Here is an 18047-nt window from a genome sequence, read left to right as displayed (position 1 = left end):
ACATGTGCATTTATAATCGTTATAAAAACTTTTAACTGCAATCGATAACTAAGACATCAGTGATAATAAATCTTCGAACTGTTTAGTGGAAAACCAATAAGTAGATGAAAAACCGAGTTTAGTACTATACCATTATAATTCCACTAGAGTTTGTATCTTTTGACAGATACGCGTATTTCCACCTCAACTGTAAGGCCGTCTTCAGTGTCGTGTACTAAACACGACTTAGAAATCAGTACTTTATTTTAATATATAAAATAAAAATCTTTAAAACGAAATTTCAAATATATCAGATTTTCTTTCAGAAAACTATCAAAATTTCCTTGTTTTACGGTATTACCATAGCAAATCTCAGAGAACTACACATTTATGACCGTAATGCACATCAAATCTTTTAGCAATTGAAAAGCTGATTTTTTGCAGAATCCCACCGGCATAGATTTGGGTTATTGAGGATAAACATTTTAACAGCACAGCCCAAACAAATCGGCGCGTCGATGACAACAGCTGGTGCATGTTTAATTACGTTTACAATATGGACGTGTGGTAATAAAAAAAACGCGAGATTCGTCAAGCTGTTGTATACAAGACATTGCCTGGTTGCCGTCTAGGGAAGAGAGCCAAGAACAGTGAGGGAGATTTTACGGCTCAAATGTTTGAAAAACCAAATTTGTTGATAACCGCTTGAAGCCGGCAGCTTCGGAACGACTGTCGTTACTTTGAGTAATTGTTGTTTGGCAAATGGAAATATTAAATCTTAAATAATACGATGCTGGTCGATGACCGTTCAGTTCAGCGACAGAGTGGAACTCATTACAATGACAATAAAGTCGTTTGTCTGGGGCAATATTTTGCTATGGAGAGGGCGTAACTTTATTGCATCATAATTCAATTTTGCTAGGAAGAAATATTTAGGAGGCTTCCTTAGCCGAGTGGTTAGAGTCCGCGGTTACAAAGCAAAGCCATGCTGAAGGTGTCTGTATTCGATTCCCGGTCGGTTCAGAATATTTTCGTAATGGAAATTTGCTCGACATTCCTGGGCATAGAGTATCATAGTACCTGCCACACGATATACGAATGTGAAAATGGCAACTTTGGCAAATAAAGCTCTCAGTTAATAACTGTGGAAGTGCTCATTGAACACTAAGCTAAGGAGCAGGATTTGTCCCAGTGAGCACGAAATGCCAAGAAGAAGTAGAGGAAGAAGAAGGAAGAAAAATTTCTCAAGTATATATTGGCTTAAGATGAAACAGTTTGAAATCAAATTCTAAGATTGCATTAAAACTTCAAAGGCACAAATCTCAAGTAGAAAGCATCCAAAAACAGTGTACTTTTTATTTTGACTTTGTGCACTAGCAGAAAGCTTAAAACAAGAAAATCAGAAACGTTTTCCAACTATGTATCAAGTTTAGTGAGTAGGGGCACAAGTCGGCCATTTTGACGGCCATCTTTACATTCACCCTAATGCTTTCTATTAGAATTGATAGATTTTAAGATTGATTCTCGCTGAAACCAGGTCGCCATTGGCACATCCCCAGCAACACATATGTTATAATGGTGTATTATCAACTGATATATGACCAAAACTAGTCATATATAAGTTGATAATACACAATTACAACATGTGTGTTACTCGGGATATAGTCATAATTCGAATGTGTTGTCGCTGTTTGATAGAGTATGATAAAACTAGAAGAGAACAGCTTTGGTGTGCTCAAATTTATGGAACCCTCGTTATACTGAACATATATTTTGTGTTACGATTTCTTAAAATATGTTCTACGATTTTTACGTATATGATATGGGTTTAATTGCGATTAATGTAAAGGGTCCAGGCCCAGGTCCAGATCCAGTTGAGATCCTTTCTCGATACTTTTTGATATTGTCCAGCATTTTGGGGAGGTGGTCTACGAAAATGTGGCAGTGTATTTATGAATCAAGAATGGGGGGGGGGGGGGGGGGGGGGTTCAGAAATTGATGGAATCTTCCCATATTTTCGAATTTTTCGCTAACAAAAAGTTCCATATCACTACTTCATAATACGCACTAGAAGCAAACAAATTTCTTAATCAAATACCCATTTGGAGGACAGTACCGTCGGTGGGGGTGACATTGGGCCAATTATTAAGGTATTGCTTTGGGAATTCATACAAAAAGTCGTACATAAATGCGTCAGGGGATTTCTGCATGAAATAATCCAGTGCTTTTTCTTCAGGAATTCTTCTATGAACGTGGATGATTCCTGGAAAGAATTCCAGGGATTCCACCAGAATTTGTTTTTCCTAGGATTTAGTTCTTATAAAATTTCTCGGAAAATTTCATTATATTTATCCCCGGTGGTTCTCCAAAATGTATTTAAGGGTTTGCTGCAAAAGCATTTTTGAAAATTCGTCCAGGAATTTCTGCAGAACCAGGGAAATGTACCATAAATTCCTCCGAATTTATATTAAAGAACTTTTTCCAAAAAATACTCTTCAAGGATTTTTCCAATATATTTTTTTATCGATATCCCTCAGTGGTTTTTTCATAAATTGCTATATTGAATATTGATAAAAAATTAATATTTTGAAGAAGCCTCCAAAGCGTTCCTCAAGGAATACAAGTATTTCCTTAATGCTTTTTAAGGATTCCATTTTGATTTCTTGAAGGTATTCTTTGTAGGATTGCTTCAGATTTTTTGAGAATTCAAGCCTATTTTTTCGGATCTCCCTTCATGGATTATTTTTGTTTGTTTTTTTTTCATTCCTAAATTCATGCGACCATTTTTTGGAAGATATTCAGAAATATATTCCTGGAATTTATTTAAGCGTTCCTCAAAGAAACCCGCATGAATTATTCCAAAAACTCATGTGATTTCTCAAGAAATACCTTCAGGGTGTTCTGTATGCAATTATCTAATGTCGTATGGAATTATTCAACTCCTTTAGGAATTATTTCATATGTGTCTTTAACTATCAATTTATGCTTTGTGGGCTTCGCGACCGTGCGGTTTGTATTCCTTTTTAAATAGGCTCTTCTTTAGGCTTTGCTGTTATAGATATTAAAATCGTAATGCCGTGATTGGTTGTGCATATTTTGGATCACGAAGAAACTCTAGGCTTCGGAAACTCAACTTTTTAAAATTCCTAATGATTCTCAACCATTTGAACCTGTCATCTTTAGCATAATACTATTGCAAGCTTGGCGCTATGGCTCTTCAGCTTCCACAGCAGTATTAAATATTGAATTGATTGGTTGAAATTACACACAACAATACTCCACAATTATTAATCTAAAAACAATATGGGTAATGGCGTTCGGGGAAATGACCCATTCGGGCAAATGGCATTCGGGGTATCGGCATTTGGGGTAGTACCGATCGGGTAGTGTCATGGAGTCATCTAACCTCAATTCTTACAATAACCTTCAAATATTGTTCTAGAATTTTTGAACGAATTTCTCTAGTGATTTCTTTGTAAATAATCTTGAAGATACTTATGAGAACTCCTGTGGTAATTTCTTTAACGTTTTGCTTTCGAGAAAATTCGCAAGAAATTTTTATTTAATTTTACTATATATATGGTGGGCTTCGTAGCCGTGCATCGACATTACCATTGGCCTCAGACCCTTATCTCCCCGGAACCACCTTACGGTATTTCTTCGGGGAGGGGCCTGTGCATACAGCACAACATGTGTAGCAGAAGTAGCCTAGGCAAACTGCTTCTCCTAGCCGGCTTAAACAATGTTACAAGGGACCAGCCTCGGCAGGGCTAATCCTCTTCAGCCAACTCTTGGTCGGCGCGCCAATTGATTGGCATTTGTCTACTGCAGTGTCGACGGTGGTAGGTTATTTGGCATGAAGCCGTTTGGCATAAAGTCATTTGAAATAAAGTCGTTTGGCATAATGTTCGTTTGGCATAATAGTCTGAAACCAAGAATTTCTTAAGATGACATTCGTTCTTACGTTTCTATTGAATCTTTCTGATGACATCAGACTTGTTATGGAGTAAATTGACACAAAATGTCACTGTATTCAACAATCATATGCTCTTGAATAAACTTAAGCATATTAGGAAAGTTATTGCCAATAGTATATTATTATTTATCCAGAAATTACCCTTCTATCAAATATGAATTCGTCTTTTGAGTTCCGCTATTGGAATAAATTTTTGCGCTGAAGATTTTGATATATTTAGCCCAAATTTACTCTTCTTTCAAACATTCTATGTTTTTTTTCTAAGCGTGATGCAAACATAATTTTTGGTATAAAAACAGTAGATTTGAAAATTAAATAAATTTCACCTTCATTCATACAAAGGCTATTATTTGAAGCTATATTTCTAGTTTTTTTTTTTTGTTTCCAACTGACATCCAACTGACACATTTATCGATATTATCGATACATTTATCTGCTCAAGTTTTCAGCCAAAAAAAATCGATTAAATACTGCAGTTACTTCGATGGGTTGTGCTACTTTATCTAGAATGCCGTTACATCCATATAACTTCGGAACCGACCGTCCGACTTGGGATCCCAGTGCACGTCATGAAACATGAATAGTGTTGTGTCAAAATTTTATTGAAATCGGCTGAAGGTTAGCGAAAATAGAGCCAAAAGATCACGAAGCTTTAGTTGTGAAAAAACTAAAGCAGGAACGCAAAGGTTAATAACTGAAATTGTTTGTAATTCTTTTTTGCTAACAAAATAATTCTTTGGCATGCCTTTGAACTCAATGGAACAGCAATACGTGTGCTTTTATTTCATCTTAGACCGTTGATGCATGATTCATTATAATGATTGATGAAAAATCAATATTAGAACCATATGCATTCTTTAACAATGATTTATCGCCTTTGTGGCTAACCAGCTGAGTGTAAATTTCAACAAACTAATTCATCCGACTTGAAAACGGTCTTCCAAATAGTTGTAACTGATAAACTTTACCAGTATCAACAGTAACCCTCAAGGACTAATAAATAAAAATTAGTGTTTTAAACGGATGAGCTCAAATTTTGGGAGGACACTCAGAATCTGATATAGAAGAATCGAATGAGCAGTGTGGTTGTGTTGTAAAAAAGATTTGTTGAACCATCCTGATAAGCATAAACTAAAACGATTTAAGTATGTTTTACAGAACCAAATTCATAAGATGAATAAAGAGTGAAACGAAAAAGATTATGAAACTAGCTCATCAATAAATTTATAAGATTTACGTTTTTCACATCAATTGTCGTTGACTTCACATGGTAAACTAATTTAAAAGCAATCAACTCGTGAAGAGAAAAAATAGTTTATAATCGAGGATATGTTGTGAAGTAGCTACGAAACTAGAGAATTTTGAAACTGTGGTATTGGTTTGTGGTAGATTAAAGAACAATCTAGATCTAGAATATGAAACGAATTCTTTTTTTTACCCCAAAACAGTCCGGCAACTTACCCTATAAAATTCTTCACGAAGCAATAGACAGCCACCAGCGAGTGATCGTTCAGAAAGATTTCCGGCTTAATGACTGGCAACGACGAGGACATTGGTTCCGATGCAGCGTGCCCTGCGGCCGCCGACGAAGAGTTGGAAGAACCGGACGAAGTGTTGCTGCCCTGCTGAGCTTGGACTGCCGCTGCGGCTGCTCTTGCTGCTGCCACCACCTGCGAAACTTGGGAAGCCGCCGACGGAGAGCTCGAGGCTGCAGCGTGCAGTTGGCCGTAGTTATTGGTCGCTGACGCCGCCGTTGCAGTTGCATTCATCTTAAACCGAAGAAACGGTGACGTTGTCCCAGCAGCAGCTCTTTTTCACCGAAACGACACTCATCTTTGCCCGCTGCTTACCCGAACTGACGCGTAATCAACGATGAACACTCAATCGACCACCCAAGAACTGGCATCTGGTTATTATCGAACCCTACAAATGTGCTACCGAATATTTTACATGTTTCAAGTGGTTCGGATTTAAGAACTCCAGAACAAATCGCGGCCCGCAAATCTCCACTAATTCACTCACTTCTTACCGCACTCTGGGCGTCTTACTCTTTTTCTTCTAGCGCCAAAGTCGCACTCAAACCGCGAATTGCTGATTTATTTATACTTTTCGTAGGAGATGTAAATTAATCGATTGACACCGGGGCTGGCAATGGCCGTTGCCGCCGCCGGACCTGCTTCCACTTTCGACCGTACAGATTCTTCTCCCGTTGCTTCTCCCGATGCTGAATCTCCTTCTTCTTCCTGTTCTTCGGTTGACCCAACGATGGCCACAGCCAAGATTGATTCCCGGCTTCGGTTTTGAATGCAACTGCTGTTCGTTGACTTGCTCGACGACGGCTTCTGGCAATTTCGGAACCTTAAATCACTCATACAAAATCTGTTGACACTCTCGCAAATGGAGAGCTCTGTGGTGATTTTTTTTTTCGTCGATTGCAATTTGGGGCAAAGCCGGGTTCAGAACACGGCCACAGAGAATGGAAGGAAAAGATGAATTAATTTCGCTTGACAGCAGAGTACTTCAACTCGCGGAATGTCTGTTTAACACGTTTACGACTTGAATGGTAAGGTACCTTCTTCAACGGACGACACTTGCACACCGCACGACGTCCGGTTTTGGCAGAATGCACTTTAGAAGAGACTTTCCTGAAAGGAGGAGGCAATGCAGCCGCCGCGTGGAGGTGAGTGAACATTTCAGAATTTAGAGGTGACTTTTCGTTTAATGGATTTCCGGTCGGTCTCCGGTCCCTGTGTTCAACCAGAATGTGATTCTCGATCGGCAGCTCATTCAATCAGAACACAGTCAGAAACACCTACGCAGTACATCAATTCAGTCATACAATCGTTTAATTGGTGGGGTATGAATACATCGGGGATTGTGGTGGCCGTTACACGCAATTTGGGACGCAATCAAGGTATTACCATGAATCGTTTTATGAGAATTATTGCGTGTGGGTCGCAAAGGGAAAGGTCAACGGAGTTTTGATATTGAACATTTGGCATCGCACATAAATTACGTTACGTTGAAGGAGGAAGTCGAATTTTTAGCGCCTTGTGTAACGATTTATACAAAAATAACCCTTTCAAGAAATATAAGGGAGTAAGGGAGAAAGTATAAATTGGACTATTTTAGAGTTACATAATTGGGGTACCATGCCTGCCAACTATAACTAGGGGCGTTCAAATTATCATTATTGCTTCACATCGCTAATTTAATTCAAGATCCAATTCTTCCCAAATTTTAGGTTATTTGAATAAAAACTGAACTCTCCAAAGTTTGTATGGAAATTACTATGGGAAAACCAAACAATTAATTCACCATCTACCCTAGAAGGTTATAACTATACTGACACTGTTAGAAACATTTATCATCATTGTCGAAGACCTTTTTTAAATCTGAAGTCTCAGAATTTAGTCACTGATTTTTAAACAAACGAAAAATCTTTAAGGTTCTACTTAGAATCAAGCTTTTGCAAAAAAAAAAACGAAAAAGGCAGTTTTCTTCTTAATGGACAACAAATCTAGAAAAATAAAAATGTCCGTTCCTTCATTTTGCTAATTACAATACATGGACGATCTTTTTTTTTTGTTGACTTATCGAAAAGAACTGCTTTGATAATTTTGAAAAATTCTGCATTCTGACTAGAGCCTTAACAGCCAAAAAGATACAAGGTAAGGTGAAAATTTTTAATTCAGATGAAAAACAACAAGTGCTTACCCGCGACGTACGATTTGAACACGGACTTGGACAAGGTTGGAACACTAAAGATATAATAATAGATCTAATCTTCAGAGGCACATGAGCCAACACTATAACATTTTGAATGAAATACTTAAGTTTTTTTTATATTTATTCCCATACAAACTTTAAAAATGCATGTGCAGTCTCAGTTTGCATCCAAATGAGTTCACATTTTATGAGAACACTAACGATTTGACCTATAATCAAATTAGCGGTATGGAGCAAAATCTATATTTTGAACCACCCTACAGTCTGCGTTGACTTTGTATTGTGCTTTTGGGAACACAACGGTAGTAATGGAAAGTTGATCAATCTGTATTATTTTTTTGACACAACAAGTCTTGGAAAATTGTGAATATCATTTAAGAGCCAAATACATAATTTTAAATATTTTACATTTACTATAGTAATATTTTTTTCTCATGTCTACATATTTGTAGTGCAAAATATGACAATTTGTCAGCTACGATATTATCACATGTTAAGATAAAATGTTTTTTTTTAGTGTGAAATAAAACATTAAAGGACATAATCGTCTACTGGAAGCATTGACGTCTTTTTTTCAAGTAGGTATCATAACTTTTTTTTTTGTGTTAGAATCGTGATTGTCCAAGATGTTCAAAAACTACAATTATTTTGAAAACATGAATTTAGATATAATACCAATATTTATGTGTTCAAAATTGAGTTTTTTCGTTTAAAATTATTTCAGATAATTATGGCAAATCCTATTTTTTTACAAAATGAATTGTTCGCTTGGTTAAGAAATACTTAACGATTCTGTCTTTTCAAAAGCTTATCGAAAAATTACTAATTCGTTAGGTAATAAAACTATTTCGGTATATAATTTTGAGTCAATTGATGTCAGCGTTATTCAGAGAATTTGCTGAAAACTATGCTGTTCAAAAAAGATTGTAATAGACCACATTGTAATGTTCTTGCATCTCACCGAACGATCGTTTAAATCATGCAATCAGTGTGGGTTTGAGCCGTACATCGATCGGTTGCCTTTTATTGTACACTCCGGTTCCGGTAATGAGTCAATTAAACAAATAATTATTACACTGTGGAACACGTTTTTGTCTCAAGCACCAAAATATCAATATTTACTTTGTTAAGGGTTGCTGAATCCATTGCCGTTTTCAAAAATATACTAGCACGTCTAGTTTTTGAAATGTTGGCTGTAGAAAATGCAAAATTTTAATATTACAGACAACTTGCATGCAAGTTTGCCAGCTGGCATGGCAATTTATTTGTTTATTAATTTTCCACAAAGTTTTTTTTACGGTTTAGAAAAGTATTGTATTTTGCCAAATAAAAGGAACGAAGAATTTTGTATGGAGACTGCAAGCATATTGAAAAATCGAATTAATCAAAATTTAATCGCCCAATTTCAACCAAATATTATCTGAAATAAAAGTTAAAATCCTACTTTTCATGCTTAGTGGATTAGATCACAAAAAAGTTTGAATAATCATACTTCAAATTTTATATATACATCAATGAAACCACTGCACATTGGTCCCAAAGCCACATCTAGGAAGACAAAAATGTTTGCGTCTAAACCGTCAGTTTTAGACATATGGTGTCTTTGGGAAAGTTTGTTCATATTTTTTAGATTTTTTTAAGTGATGTGAAATAAGGGTGCATGGTTTATGAGATAAAAACAGAAACCTTTTTTTATGCATTTGGGCTCACACAATGTTCTACAATGTTTTAGGATAGCCGATTTGGAGCAACTTTGCCGAAGAACCCATTAACATATTTCATAACGCTGAAGGAGGTGGGTGGGTGCCTTCAAGATGTTACAGATCATACAAAATTCGGAAAACAATCTTACAAAATGCGTTATGAGGGGGTGGGTGAATGTTGAAAATAGCCATTTTTGGCGTTATGAAATTTGTGTATAAACCCTTATGGTTCACGAGTTATGATTTGTTTTAACCAATAAGTTAGGGTGGTCCTGAAAATTAAGTTTTTCTGGATAACTTCTTATATGATAATTTCTCGCAAAAACTTTGTTCCGAGCACTGTTAGAACATGTGATTGCGCAACTTTTTGCCGAAACTACTGTTCTATCTCTTATGGTTGCAGAATTATCAGAGATTTTCTTCAAAAAAAAAATGGTTATTTTCAAATGTTATATGTCATATATCTGAAAGGCGCAAACGGATTGGGTTCTATTTGGCTACTCAAATAATTAAAATAATCATAATGACTTAAAAGTGACTTCTGAACTACAGAAAATTCAGAGAATCCTTGCATCAGATGATTCGATGTACTGGTTCTTAACACTCTTGATTAAAATGGAAATGGCCATTCTTCGAGGGAGATAATTTACATAAATTTAAGAATGACTTTGGCTATGTACAGTATTGTTTCCGGATGACAATTAGCAATAATTAGGTAATTAAAGGAAATAGTTCATCCACATACAGTATTGGATAAAAAACATTTGCAACTTTTTCGATTTTTCATACAAAATGATCAACTTTAGAGGGTTATACTGCGTGAATCGCAAGTCAGTCCCATCTGTAAAAAGTAGTTATTTTTTTATGTTTCACGGTGTGAAAGTCTGTAGTAGGACTGATATGCGGTTACATTTCATTATGGGACAATTTTACTTGCTGTTTTTTTCCTATTTTTCCGAACAAATCATATTATTCCATTAGTGCTTCTGAAAAAGGATTGGAAGAGATGTTGAAAACTGAACTCAACTCAATTTTGACGAAAATGGATATGGGACTGACTTGCGATTCACGGCAGTATATCTGAGTAATTTATGGACCGATTTGAATAAAATTTTCACAGTTTTTGATAAATAACTTAAATTTTAACTTATATTTTTGAGTGATTTTTCTAATCACAATTTCAGAAGTAGTAACGACTTAGTTTGACTAAAGCGAATTTTTGACGATTTTTTTTTATAATAGACATAACTAAACATATTGAAGGAATAGCTTCATGGTGTCTTCAGTAAAGTTGTAGATTTTAACAAGATGAACAAGTTTGCTAAATACAGTTTTTGTGCAGGGCTATCAAATTTTGAGATAAATGATTTTGAATTTATCGTCGAAAATTTCACTTTAATTAATTTCTTCTGAACTCGTGATTGGAAAAATTATTAAAAAATATATGTTGAAATTCAATTAATGTCTGCTCAAGTTCAAGTTTATGTCTGTTCAAGTTAATCCTGTGAAAATTTCATTTGCATCCGTCCATAAATAACTGAGATCTAGCTCACCAAAGTTGGTCATTTTGTATGGAAAATCGAAAAATTTACAAATGTTTTTTTATCCAATACTGTATGTGGATGAATTATTTCCTTCAATTACCTAATCATTGCTAATTGTCATCCGACGGAAACATAGGGAAGGTGGTGGTCAAATGAACACCTTAACCAAGTCATCTGATTTGTCTTGTCTTGTTGTTTTGCATGATTTTTTTTTTTGCAAATACAGTAATGGCTCGATTTTGTCTACCACCGATTTTAGCACCCTTTTTTGCCCGATTTTGTCAGCCTAAAATTTATATTTATTTTAATTAGGCTAAAAACGTCTATACTGGCAATATTGGGTGCATAATGTCCATTATGTCCAAAGGGCCCAGATAGCCGTAGCGCTAAACGCGCAGCTATTCAGCATGACCATGCTGAGGGTCGTTGGTTCGAATCCCGCCGGTCGAGGATCTTTTCGTAAAGGAAATTTTCTCGATTCCCAGGGCATTGAGCATCTTCGTACCTGCCACACGATATACACATGCAAAAATGGTCATTTGGCAAAGAAAGCTCTCAGTTAATAACTGTGGAAGTGCCCATAAGAACACTCAGCTGAGAAGCCGGCTCTGTCCCAGTTGGGATGTAACGCCAGGAAGAAGAAGAAGAATGCCCATTATGACCTTGGCTACATCTTTACAATCATCTAAAAATCGAAATTTTGAAATTTGAAATTCCTAATAATTATCCAAGAAACTTATCAATGTTACCTTGGATTACGGTACATAGAAAATGAAAGTAAAAACAAAGTTTATTATAACAAAATCATAAAACCAATTCCTTAAGTTAAAATAAAACTTGAAATCAGTCGAATTTTTTTTCCCGAGTCTACTGTATATAGAATAGAAATCTTGCAAGACAAATCAAATCCACAATCGAGAAACTGTGAAATGTTTTTGAAGTAGACAGTATAACTGTACATTTTATTGAGGATTTTTTGACGTACAGTTGTGTTCAGAATAATAGTAGTGAAAGCCGATTTTCATACAAAATGCTCAACTTTGGCATGCTGTAACTTTGTTTCCATATGAGCAATCGGTATGAAATTTAAGCAGTGAACTACAAATATACTCAATTTCGTTATCACAGGATTTGAAAATTTTCACACTACCGGCTAAAAAGTTAAGCACCAGGTGAAATCGCTTAAAATAATAGTAGTTTTTTTCAGGAAGAATATCGAACAGAAGCTTCATACCATTCCCAGTGTAAACCATGAATACATTGCAAAACTTGTTCAATTTTTTTAAATAATCCAGAATAATCAAAATGAACAGTAAGAAACGAATATATGAAGGATTTTTTTAATACAATTACAATTCCTTGTAAAGACATTTTTCTAAATATTTTGCAATGATTGCTAAAAAATAGCTACTGACTTTTTGCTTGAAATGTTTGATTTTCACCAAATTTCCTCAGAAGGACTACAACTTTTCCATACATCTTCCAGGATAACGACAAAATCGGTTTGGAATCCTGACACAATACTACAAACAATTTGCAAGGAATTCTCAACTTTAAAATTATTATTTTATTATCATGCTTTATTTAAACCACTTTACCACAATCAATGCAACATACTTAATAGAATGTCGAAAATCGTAAAACAAATATTGTATGTCATGTGGCATAAATTAGAGAGACAATGCAATTTATCATTTTTTCTTCTTGGCATTAACGTCCTCACGGGGACAGAGCTTGCTTCTCAGCTTAGTGTTCTTATGAGCACTTCCACAGTTATTAACTGAGAGCTTTCTATGCCAAAGTTGCCATTTTCGCATTCGTATATCGTGTGGCAAGTACGATGATACTCTATGCCCAGGGAAGTCAAGGAAATTTTTACGAAAAGATCTTGGACTGACCGGGAATCGAACCCAGACACCTTCAGCATGGCTTTGTTTGAAGGCTTGAAGGCCCCTTATCATTTATTTGTATTAGATTCCAAACATAGTGGGATTAGTGACAAATTTGTTGAAAAGTTGTTTCTATTTACTTTTTGCTGCAAATAATGACTTTTTAGTGACCACGCCAAAAATGGTTACTGAAAGTCAGTAAAAAGTTCCTGACTGCCCGCTCTGATCGGTTCCAAAAAATAATAAATCGAACAAAAAGAACAGTTTTAGAATGATCGATTTGCGTCAATGAAAGACCAAAATGATAGAGATGGTCGGGTTTTAGGTTCAGAAATGCGACGAGTTTGGGTTTGAGTCGAGTTAATAAACAATGTGAACACACCAACAATCGGAAATCTTTGTATTTTATCAAATTTCGTGGAATTTACTAGTTTTTTCTCGGATTTTATTCGAAGTTTTTCAGGTTCGGACCTAAAAACGGAAACTTTGTCGGGTATCGGTCGGGCATGGGTTTGAAAAATTAAAATAAATCCGGTACTTTTCGGATACGGGTTCGAAAAATTTGAAACTCGACCATCTCTACAAAATACTACCTTTGATAAAGCATTTAGATATATCATGTAAGAAAGATGACTTTAATGATGTTCCAAATCCCTCTAAATAACACTTTTCATTTGATCACCTCGATTGATGATGATTGCATGATTCAAAAATAAGCAATATTTGTAAATGGCATTTCACCAAAAAAAAATCATTTGCTTTTCACTTAACCTTATCACTTATTGTTCACAATAGAAACAGCCACAGTACTAACCAATCATTCTTGGCGGTACGATGATTTCAATTGTCAATCAAAATCTGTAAAGCGCCTATGGTTTTCCTTAGTGTCTTCTGACAAACCAATCAACAATACAATAGTAAAAGCAGCATACACTCTCTCAATTCTCAAAATAAACAGCTCTTTACGTACATCAATCAAAACCAGTAGTGCATACCACAAAAAAAACTCACTTATATTAGAAGATTCAAAAATGACGTCCGTCGTTTTTCGGTATTTCTACAACAATTCGTCACCCCCTCCCCCCTATGTAATGCTATTCCCTATATAAATACCTCCCCCTCTACCATATAACGGACGTCATTTTTTAATGTTCCCTATGTAGATCCAAATAAAGCAACATATCTCTTGCACCATTTTTGCTCACAATAACGTACACACATCCTTCAACGAAAACCACGAATCTTAAGAACTAGAATCCACAAAAAGAACAACCATTTTTTTTTTGTTATTCTCGTCGCATATATGTTAATGGCAAAAGGTCTTGGGTTTAATCCAAGGAACGAACAAGGAACTGTTTTCTTTGCTGTTCATCTTTCATCATTATAGCAGGCTTCTCCGACATAATTGGAATTTCGACATATAACTTTTTTTTGATTTTTTTCTTTCTAGTTGAAAAGCATGACGATTAAAAAAAAAAATAATACATCATGACATCTTCAGCAAGGTTAAAAACTTAGACAAGAAAAACCCGACCAGTGGATTCGACAGAGTTGTAAAAGATTTTGTTACTCAGTTAGCGCGTTTTTTCTTACAAAATATGTCATAATCTTAGCTGATTAGTAGATAAAATAACAAAGATTATAACACAATTTATTCTGAACTAAACAACATATGTTATATTTTACACAAAATATATGTTTCAAACCAAAAAAACTCATTTTGTTATTTCCCATAACTGAATTATAACAACAATTGTTATTTTCTTTGCTCTCTGATTTTTTGAAACAAATTGTATTATAAATTAGATTTAAATTGAAACAAATATGAAACAACTTTTGTTATTATAACTGATTTTATTTTAATTGTGTTATAAGTACCTTCATCAACTCAAAGCGCATCTAACAAAAATGGAACAAAATTTGTTATTTGTAACGAATCTTGATATAATTGTGATAGAATTTTGTTGTTATCCACTGGTCGGGAAAAGTTTGCTAGGCTCGGTAGCTTATTTGGTAAAGCACTAGCATACAGGAGTCATGGGTTCAAATCCCACCTGAACGCGTGGATTTTTCTTTTCAGAATTCCGCTCACAATTTGTCCATCCTCTCCGTAATGAGTTAAAACTTTTCATGCAAATCGGCCCACAAAAAAACTAGTTTTCCAAAGATTTTTTCAAGACTCCATTCTGCATGGAACCGTTATTAATGAAACCCTCTAATACCCAACCCCGCCTTTAGGAACGCTAGCTTTGAAATTTTGCGAAAGTTTTTACGTCTTTTGGAACATTTATGCATTTTTACAATATGTAGTTCTTACAATGTCGCATTTACATAATTTCAATCCAAACGTTAGGTACACGGAAAATAAATGTGTTCCAGCAAAAACAGGATACAGTAAAATTTATGTTTTCTTTTTGTTGTCAAACATTGGTAACCAGAAGAGGCTTCAAAATATATGGATGGAACAAGATGTTTTGAAACAAAAATTCGTGAAATCAAAATCTCAAATTTTTCAATTTGTGAATAAAAAACAGCGAAATGGTGATTTTAAATAGCGAAAAATGTCATTGAGATCGAATATGATAATTTGGGCATTAGAGGGTTAAGACATGTTAAGGGCGAAACATAATTTGTTATTTGTTATGTTGCATAAAGCTTTGAAACAATAGATTCTGAATAACTAAGTCGAGAAAAACTTTTTAGGCTTGTTGGTTAGTTCATGTGTTATATTTTTATTTTCATGTAAGTGTATTAGGATGTTCCCTTTATAAACGGTAGTCTCTCAACGAGTGAAGAAATTACGGTAAGTTTTAGTAAAAAAAATCCCAGGATAAATACACGAAACGTTTTGCGCATGAAAATCCCGCATCTGCATTGCTGGGAAAATCAAAATGGTTGTCTGTTCATTTATTTTTCTTTGCTTTATCGAAAATAAAACCATATCACCCCATTCTAAATTTTGTTCGTTTTCGTTGAAAGACCTTGAGCCATGCAACTATCGACCGAACGTTCCACAAACGCAATTTTTCGCCACTGCAGCACTCAACTCAGCAGTCACAACATATGCATACCAATCCAGCCTTCTAGCAGCATAACTCTCAGAATGCATCCACCCAACTCAACTCCACATGATAAGCACACCCCTTTTTCAGCAAAATCACGCCACACAAAAAATCCCATCAACGGACATTCCACCATTCAAAGCGATAAAAAAAACCACCAAACGTTCCATCCAAAATTTTATCACACATTTTCCACCCTCAGGCATTTTCACAACCAATATCAACCAAGCGTCTCCATCAAAGTCGTCCCGGTCCTGAGATATCGTTTGGGTTAGTCGTCGGAAGCACCATTGAACGAAAACTCGACGCCATATTTGGGTGGCAGAGTTGGCACCCTTTTTTCGTCTACAGAGGCCACCCGTCAACTCCAAACGAATACTGCTCGCCTTTGAGGAAATAGGGGACGGGTGGGGCAAATTAAGACAAACTAAAAAAACTTGCGAGGAAAAGGAAGTCATAAAATGCTGCTTTCCAGAGAAATTGATTTTTCCCTGTAGACAACGTTTGAAACGAATGGAGGATAGAAAAAAATGCTTGTTTGCTGGGAAGGTTTGATTTTCTCGGCCGAGAAAGATGTTTTTTTTTTGGGGGGGAAACGGAAGGCGGACAGGGACGAACGAAAAATTGATTTTTCAAGAAAAGAAATATTGAAATTTGGGAGAAGCTATCACAAATATGTAGATTTTAGCGAGATCGCACAATGGCTACGATTTTCACACCGACCTTTGAACTTGCCAAGATGGCTCACAAAATTCGAGGGATTCACTTTCTTCCTGTCTTTATGCTGCAATTTCCATTGAGGAAATTGAGGAATTTCACGTCTAACAACTTCACTTAACTGTGTTTTCACTTAATTTCCCAAACCCCTTTCACTGATAATCGATGCGCATTTTATTAATACTGCGAACAATTCGAAGGAGGCAGAACACTGCTGGAATTGCGAATTTGTTTCAATTTTCACTTGCACTGGCGACTTCTTCTTCTATGGAACTACACCAAAAAAATTGCTTCTCTAATCGTATGCAAATTGGCAACGTGCGAATTTCACTGAACACAACTTTTAAGGGCCCCGTCCGGAGAATACTTTTTTGTTTTGATCTGCCCACAAAAATAGTAACGCACTAGAAAGCTAGAGGGGCGCAGAGTGAAATTTTTCGCCAGCAGGACACTGAACGACGATTTCTGGCCTGTGAACACTTGACACAAATGATGGGGCTATCAGTGGAGTATACGAATGGATGGAGTGTGTGCTTTCGCGAGTCGTGCTTATCCGTGGTGCTCCCTTGCCCAATGCACACACACATACATGGGTCCCGGAGAGCACACCCACCATAACGCCAAAGGCTAAAGTTGTTCGCATCCATATACACTCTCGGGGAAGGGCATCGAATTTTCCGAGCGCGAGAGAAAAGCTGATTGAGGGAGTTCTTGTTTTGAAGTTCTCCGTTGGTAGACGTTCCCAAATGGGTGCGCTCAGAAAATCCAGAAACATAGCAAGTTTGCTAGATTTTCTGTCAAATCTAAAAAAAGGACTTTTCGAGAGAAATCAAGTAGAGTTACGAAATGTAGGATCCATATGCATTCTGAATTAACTTTGTATAGTATTGGACAAAACATTTGCAACTTTTTCGGATTTCATTAAAAATGTTCAACTTAGAGAGTTAGATCTCAATTATTTATAGACTGATTTGAATAAATCACAGACATAACTTGAATTTCATCATATATTTTTGAGCGATTTTTCCAATCACGAGTTCAAAAGCAATAAGGGTTTAACTCAAGTGAATTGTTTGTCGAATTTTAATAATTGATATAACCAAACATATTGAAAGAACAGCATTATGATACCTTTAATAAAGTTGTAGATTTTGACGAGATGAACAAGTTTGCTGAAGACAGCTTTCAAGTAGGACATTCAGAAATTTCACTTTGGGACTAATATTCTTGAGAAAGCCTTTTCCGACGAATGCCACTCCTGTTCAAATCATCGGAACATCTGACCACGATTGGCGGCACTATACAAATACCTAACTTCAATCAAAGAGCCTGGGCTAGATACTGCTTCGATTTAATGTTCGGAAAATCTGTCTAAAGCATCGAATTGATTGCTCATTTGGATGCAGAGTAGTGTTTGATCCTTCGTTCTTGACGCTTGCTCCAGCGGG

The 18047-nt window shown here is 35.8% G+C and overlaps 1 protein-coding gene and 1 long non-coding RNA gene across 3 annotated transcripts in view; both read right to left on the bottom strand.

Annotated features, from left to right (window-relative positions):
• Positions 1–18047, bottom strand: part of LOC5569496 (protein bunched, class 2/F/G isoform) — a 505547-nt gene that overhangs the window by 264969 nt on the left and 222531 nt on the right. The window lies entirely within an intron of this gene.
• LOC110676528 lies at positions 5876–17168 on the bottom strand. Its single transcript, XR_002500482.1, has 2 exons — positions 16606–17168; positions 5876–6600 (listed from the first exon to the last, which is right to left on the bottom strand). It is a non-coding gene; the product is annotated as an uncharacterized LOC110676528 (long non-coding RNA).

The sequence above is a fragment of the Aedes aegypti genome, chromosome 2 (genome assembly GCF_002204515.2).
Source record: "Aedes aegypti strain LVP_AGWG chromosome 2, AaegL5.0 Primary Assembly, whole genome shotgun sequence".
Taxonomy (NCBI): Eukaryota; Metazoa; Arthropoda; class Insecta; order Diptera; family Culicidae; genus Aedes; species Aedes aegypti.
This window is presented reverse-complemented; position numbering and strand designations above follow the sequence as displayed.